This window comes from Tamandua tetradactyla, chromosome 3, assembly GCF_023851605.1.
Source record: "Tamandua tetradactyla isolate mTamTet1 chromosome 3, mTamTet1.pri, whole genome shotgun sequence".
Lineage (NCBI taxonomy): Eukaryota > Metazoa > Chordata > Mammalia > Pilosa > Myrmecophagidae > Tamandua > Tamandua tetradactyla.
The window spans coordinates 78,262,057-78,269,892 of NC_135329.1; the positions used below are offsets into that span (position 1 = coordinate 78,262,057).

The 7,836-nt window shown below is 35.8% G+C and overlaps 2 pseudogenes; both read left to right on the forward strand.

The window, feature by feature from the left end:
- Nucleotides 1-1,918: 1,918 nt before the first annotated feature.
- LOC143675662 (profilin-2 pseudogene) lies at nt 1,919-2,318 on the forward strand (annotated as a pseudogene).
- Nucleotides 2,319-2,471: 153 nt separating this feature from the next.
- LOC143675663 (mis18-binding protein 1 pseudogene) lies at nt 2,472-7,326 on the forward strand (annotated as a pseudogene).
- The last annotated feature ends 510 nt before the right edge of the window (nt 7,327-7,836 follow it).

A 7,836-nucleotide genomic window follows, 5' to 3' on the forward strand; every position in this document is an offset into this window, starting at 1 on the left:
CTGATAAGTTCTGAAACTCAGATGGGCCAGTCTCTCCAAAAATATCAACCAACTCCATTTCCCTATCCCATATTGCTAACACCCCCTTTCAACATGAAAAGTTAGAATGGGCTTAGTCAAAATATCCCTAAGGATTGGTAGAAGGATCAAAGGAGGGAGAGTTAAAACACAAAAATTAGAATTTAACAAATGAATAACTACTGAATCATTATATTGATATTCCTGATTGATATCTAGTATCTTGGAGCAGCTAGAAGAAAAAACCTGAAATTGTGGATCTGTAACCCATCCAAAGCCTTGAAATCTGTTCTATAACCACTTGTTGCAATGTACTTTGGAATTTATTGATTTTTTTTGTATAGATGTTGTATTTCACAATAAAAAATGTTAAAATGCAAAAAATCAATTCAGGTAATACAGCATGTCAAAAGAGTAAAGGACAAAAAGCACATAGTCATCTCAGTAGATGGGAAAAAAGCATTTTACAAAATCTAATGAGCCTTCATGAAAAGAACATTTAGCAAATTAACAATAGTGGAAATTTCATTAAACTTATAAAGAACACCCCCACAATATCTACAGATAAAATCCTAATTAACGTTGAGAGACTGAAAGCTTTTCCCCTAAGATCAATTACAAGCCTAGAATGTCCATTTTCACCACTTCCATTTAAAATTGTATTGAATACTCTTACCAGGGCAACTTGACAAGCAAATAAAATAAAAGGCTTCCAGGTTGGAATGGAAGAGGTAAAACTATTTTTATTCACAGATTACATGATCTTATATATATAAAATCATAAGAATTCATAAAGAAGTTTATTAGAACTGTAAATGAGTATAACATGGTTATTGTATACAAGATCAATAAACACATATCAGTACTATTCATATACACTAGCAAGGAGTAATATTAAAATGAAATGAAAACAATTTAATAAAAATATAGCATGGGAAATAATCTAGAAATAAACATCACAATAGCTATGTAAAATGCTTACCCTGAAAACTATACAAAATAATTGTTTCACAATTTAAAGATCCAAGAGAAACAAATCCCATATTCATGGAATGAGAAGACTTAACATTGTAGCAACGGCAATACTTCACAAATGGATTCATGCATTCAAAGCAATTCCTATCAAAATTTCAGTTGAGTTTCTGACTGAAATTGGGAAGTTGATCTGCAAATTTCATATAGAAATGCAGATACCCAAGAAAATCATGAAAATGAAGAAGAAAGTTGGACTACTCACATTTTGCAATTTCAAAGCCTGCTACAAAGTTACAGTAAACAAAACAATGTGGTTGTGACAGAAAGATAGACATATGGAACAATGGAATAGTTATGAAAGCTCAAAAATAAACCCTGATATTTACGGGTCAATTGATTTTGACATGGACACTAAGACCATTCAAAGGGGGAAAAACTCGCCTTTTTTACAAGTTGTGCTGGAGCAACAGGCTAAGATTATGGGCCCTATATCATATTTATGTAAAGATTAACCAAAGTGATTCATAGACCCAAATGTAATAGCTAAAACCATAAAATTCTCATAAGAAAACATGTGTAAATATTTGAGATCACGGATTAGACAATGGTTTCTTAGATACAACACATAAAGTACACACAAAGAAAAAAAATGGTAGCGATCACCTGAGCTGTTGGCACCGCAATTTCACAGTCTCCTGCCGCGGGTTAGCCAGCCCCACTGCTGCGCTGTAGGCTCATGGCTGGCCGGGAGACACCCAGCGGCTGGTTCTCATTATGGTCCTGCAGCAGCTCTTCTGGGACAGCTCCTCCGGGAGGGGGCTGTCGGTACTTTTGCGGAGCCGCCTTCACCCCGCCCCCAGCCCACCTCCTCCCGCACCCCCTACCACCGCCACTGTACTTGCTGCTCCTAGGTTGCAGTGTGAACATGGCTGGTTGGCAGAGCCCGGTGGATAACCTGATATATGTATGATGGCTCCTGCAAGGCAGCCACCATTGTCGGCTACAGCGATGCCAAATACGTCTGGGCAGCCACGGCTGGGGGCATCTTCCAGAGCATTATGCCAATAGAAATAGATATGACTGTAGGAAAAGACCAGGAAGGTTTCTCTACCAATGTTTTGACTTGGTGCAAAGAAGTGCTCAGTGATCAGAGATAGTCTAAATGTCGATGGTGACTGCACAATGGACATCCAGATAAAGAGGCGAGATGGAAAGCCAACATACAGCATTGCGTTTGGCAGAGTTGGTAGAGCAGTGGGTATAGTCATGGGAAAGGACAGTGTCCACAGAGGCACACTAACAGGAAAGCATATGAACTCACTTAATACCTGAGTAGGTCCAATGTATATGCGGCTTCTCCCCATCTACCTAGTGACTATCTTCATCACAACCCAATTATGTTCACAGTGGTACCAGACTACAGAAAGCAGCTAATTTTTCTTTACCTATTTTCAACTGCCATGTTTCCTGTTTACCCAATGGTCAATCACTATGTAATCAACCCTTATCTGGCAACATAATTGCAGCACAATTATGATATGCATGATACCTTGAAATTTGGGTGGACGGTGCAAATCAAGATGGGCATCACTTTGTATTAGCAATTAGTGAGATACTGATTACCAAAATAAGTTAATATTAAATAAGGTGCCACTGTACAATCTCTAATTTGAGCAATGTCTTTTCAGCACTATGATCTTTTACTTGGCTCACCTAGTCTTCCCTTGGTAGCACATGATTGGGAGGAAACAGTACATGCATTTTTACTTGCATTTTACTCTTTTCCCACCCCCTCTCTTTGCACATAAAATACTTAGTTTGCTTTCATCTTATCTTTAGCAGTCACTGACTTATTTAACCAATTAATACCCTTTTTACTGATGAGCTCTTGAGAGTAGCAGTAGTTTGCTTTTAGTATTGTTGTTGTACTTTAGTTAGAGACAAATTTTTTTTTATAGTATCTATAGGACATATGAAGAGTACAACTGCAAAACAAGAACAAAAGGCACTTCCTCTCATGGCTTTACAGTAGCCATACTGTTTGAATCCCCAGGGACATTCCATCATTACAATAGCTCAGATTTTTGGTTCCTGTCTTTTTCTTTACACACCAGCTCTACTCCTTAGGATAATTGTAAAAAGCTGCCATTTTGGACATTAGGTATCCCAATATACCCATCTGGAGTGTGTCCAGTTTGTTATTCATAGGACCAATTATTATTTGCAGCTGGAATTTTTACATGATGTTGCATCATTGCAGACTTGGCTGTCTTGTGATGACTTTTTTTCATATGTACTCTGTGCCATACTATTGTTAAAATGAACTGCTGCTATTGTGAGATGGATTTTAACTGACTTATTGAGGATTTCTTTTGAATGGCACTACTTTAGGGATATTTTAGCATTTGCTTTCATTGTTTGTGCCTTGTGGATAGTATACAGATTTAAGAACGAATCTTGTTGCTGATTTGTCCACTTCTTTCCCTGCACTTTGTTACATCTAGGATACAGTCTAACTCATCTAATTTACTATGCATTTTAAAAACATCACAGTTTACACAAGATGTTTGCAAAATGCTTGAAAATCCAAGAATTCACTTGTCTTGAGGAACATCTTTGCAAAGGATAAATGTGCCCATGCATGCAATTTTTTCCCAGACAGCTTTCCTTCAGGCACACTTACACCTGTAGAAAATTTGGTAAAATATCAGAAACCCTTTTCAAAATTACATGATCATAACAAGAATCAATTCCTAGAAATGATGACTTTTAAGAATAATAGTTTATTTCAATCTACCATGCTACCAAAGGCTACAACCTCCAGCAGTTTTCTTGATATTAGTGCTATAAAGCCCAGCAAGGATGGGTTCCCAAAACAGCAGCCTATAAATCACCAGTAAAAATATTTCAAAGAATGAAAGAAAAATTACTATGTGCAAACAAGAACAAGCATCAAGAAATGGTAGTTGGTTAGAACCATCAAAATGTAAATAATACAATTTTAACTCCTAAAGAGCTGAGAAAAGACTATTGTAGCATACCTACCTCTGTAAAGAAAAGGAGAACAAATTATTCCAATTAGATTATTCACTGAGCGACTAATAGAATTCAGCTTCCTCTTTCTTTTTTTTTTTTTTTTTTTTTTTAAGAGAGAGGGAGGAAGGGAAGGAAAGACAGAGAGAAGGAAGGAAGGATGGAAGGAAGGAAGGGAAACATCTTTAAACATTTTCTTGTTTTATTGTATTTTGTTTGTTTGTTTGTTTTTTACATGGGCTGGGGCCGGGAATCGAACCGAGGTCCTCCGGCATGGCAGGCAAGCACTTTGCCCGCTGAGCCACCGCGGCCCGCCCGCTTCCTCTTTCTTAAAAAAACCTCAACCTCTGTCCATAAAATACCTCTAAAATCATCAAATAGTATTTTCTTTTCAGCAAAACAAAGATATGATGTCAGCAAGAAAAGTAATCACCACTGCAAAATTTGGCTTATGAGTTTCCAATTCTGAACCAAGAACAAGAAAATGTTCCACTTGTAGAAGTCCCCAGTAAGGCATTAGTTAGTGCTCAGTTGTCTAAACAGATTCTTTCCTCAAAGAAGGATACAATTGAAACCACTAAGTTCAAAAATGAAACATTTGTTTTAAAAGGCATTGATTCTGACTATGTAAAATCTCAAAATGCTACTGTTAACAGTCTAAGTACTAATTGTGTTCCTCCTAATGATAGCAGTCAATTATTGGTTTCTGATAGTGACACAGCAAAGGATTTCAAAACAGGAAATTAAGGAAGAAAATGAAAAAGTAATGCCCAGAGAGACTAATCTTCCAGGTTCCACGGACATACATGTAAAATTGCACTTGCCACTCTAAAATATCACTGAACAATACCTCAGTGATCCAAAAGAAATGTTTTGAAGTTTCCTCCTCCAGGTATCCTTCAAACTATTACAAATGGAGTAAAAAAACATAAGGTAATCCAACTACAAGAATGGATGATTAAAATCAATGATAACCCCCCAAAAAACCAAAGAAAAAAAAAGAAGAAAAAAGTCAGTGAGATATGTGTGTGTGTATGTGTGTGTATGTGTGTGTGTGTGTGTGTGTGTGTTTTAGATGTAGAAAGTTGGCCCAGTAATGTAATTATATAGTGCATAAAGTACAACAAATTCAGGACCTTACCAGCAACATTGATATATTAAAAGGAATGATAGACCAGATCTCCATGAAAGAAGCAGGATATGCACATTATTTCAAAAAAAAGTTTGTCTTGATTTCCAGAAAATTAGAAAGAACACATTGATAATTTTCTAGAAAAATTAAGATGATGAAAAGAAAGGAGGAAAGGCCAGACAAAAACAGAAAACTGGATAGTTTGTTGCTGACATGTTCAAATCAATGAAAAATGATGCAGAAGAATACCAAACACATGTCCTTCAACAAGCAAGTACTGGGCAGGCCATGGTGGCTCAGTGGCAGAGTTCTCACATGCCATTCCATGCTGGAGACCCGGGTTTGTTCCCCAGTGCATGCACATGAAAAAAAACAAAAAAAAAGCAGTACTATACTCTTGAACATTATAACTTGGAACAATAAACCACTCCTATATCTCCCAGATGACAAAATAAACAGTCCTATTCAAAATGAAAGAGAATCTAACTTATCTTGCCAGGAATTAATTGGAGAAAAAGAATGTACAAAGCTGCCTTTGGAATACTTAAAAATTGTGAAAGAAGAGCAAATGCAAGGAAATTTTAAAGTCAGAAGCAAGAGAGAACAGAAGAATCAACTTTACCCATTGACATACTAACTTCAACAGAACAGGTTTTCTCAGATGAAGAAAGAAAATGTGTGGCCTTCAATCAGAAGGAAGCTTATATTTTAGTAACACCATTTAAATCTAAAAAATGATAGATCAAATATGCATGAAGTATTATTTGTCCTCTGATACCATTAAAGCAGTAGCAGATTTTGCAGAATCAAAGATCAAAAAGAAAGAGAACTGGGCTTAAATGCAACCACAATTTCCATCAGTAACCCCACAACAACTTTAGAAAATACATTTCAGTATAGTGTCAGCAGGGAAAATTGCAGTGAACATGATTAACTGACTTTCAACCAGAAATTAATAATTAGACCTACCCCCTAAAAAAGGAAACAAGTGCTGCTTCAAATGTTAAGAAAAATACAAGAATGTTACCAGAGTTCTAGAAAATTGAAGATCAAGCAGATAAGTCATTTTATAAATATCAGCCTTCATCAGATTTCTATAGTGAATACAGCAAAACAGAAAAGAAAATTAGAAGTAAAGCTGGGGCTGTCAGGAAAACCAGAGCAAGAAATACCAAAGAAACATTAGTTCACCTGAGGAAAAGCACAAGAAACAGCACAAAAATATCCCTGTGATTTCTGATTCTGAAAGTGAAAATGAATTTCATATCAAACAAACAAAAGCTAGATCTTCTGCTAAATAAAATCTTCAGAAATCTGGTATTAGGAACGGATTTCCAATTATTGAGACAATGGGATCTGAGAAGATGACCAGGCATTCCTCAGAATATTTACCTGGTTTAATTCAGGATGAAGACTGGCAGGAAAAGGAATTACAGAAACTTCATTGTGTTTTTTGCATCCCTTCCAAAGCACAAACCTGGTTTCTGGTCAGAGGTAGCAATGGCTATAGGTTCTTGATCTGCTGAGGGATGCCAGAGGAAATATATTGATGATCCCCAGGAAAAGGAACCCAGAAATATGTCATGAAGAAGAAGCCAGCCAATCTCAAATGCTAAAAGTGCATAACAGGTGATGCTAATAAGAAGTGAACTATTACTGCCGAAGTGAGAACTCTGAAAAGGAAGCAACAGATGAGGTGTTTTCTGGAATAGTTGCCAAAAGATGACCATGATGATTTTTTCAGTAAGACACCCTTGAAGAATTGTACTGTTCCCAAGTTTTCAGGGCAGTCAAGAATATGGTGATATTCTGCCTAATATGAATAGAAATCCAACAACTCCATCATTGGTTATCTTCCCTTTGGCAAAAACTCCTCAGGGACAGCATGTCAGTCCTGGCCCGTTAACCTCTATAAATATGGATGAATGTGATAAATAGGTGTTTTGCATGCAAAAAATCATAAAAGTAAGGATGGTACTGTCTGGGTCAACATCAAGACATAAAGCATTGAAAAGGATTTTTCTGCCTGAGCATCAGGAAAAAATACCTCATGTGGTAAAGATTTAGTAGACAGTTCTGATATTGTAAATTTTTTCACTAATGCTATGGAATCTTTAGATGAAGAACAGAATGATTGTTGTTTTTCAAACTCTGATTATATACAGTAGAAATGAAAAACTATAAGTTCTAGGATTTTTATTATAAAACAAATCATATATGTAATTTCACTTGGAGTGCATGTATTTTATTTGTAGTGTAGCATCACAGGAAAATATGGACATTCCAAGTGTTTATATTCAACATAAAATGTCTCTCCATAGAATAATGTTCATTGCTACATCTTATTAAAAATTTAAGGAAAATATTTGATGTTTTGTGAGATTAGAAAAAATATAGAGAGTGAAAAGTCCCATAGAAACACTAAGACTGTTTACTCTAAGGAAATTATGTTCTAGATTCAAAAAATGATTTACTTCCCTAAGTGAGGAGAAATGAAAGATAGGCTTTACTGCTGACTACTGAATTCATGAAATTTCAAGTTACCATTTGTCACCATTTGAAATAAAAGCCCAGTGTTGATGTAATGTTTAAATTACATATTGTTCAAACTATTTGGCATTCTTTTCTCCTTTTCATTAAGCTTTTCTTTATTGATTTAGAAGACAATATTTATATTG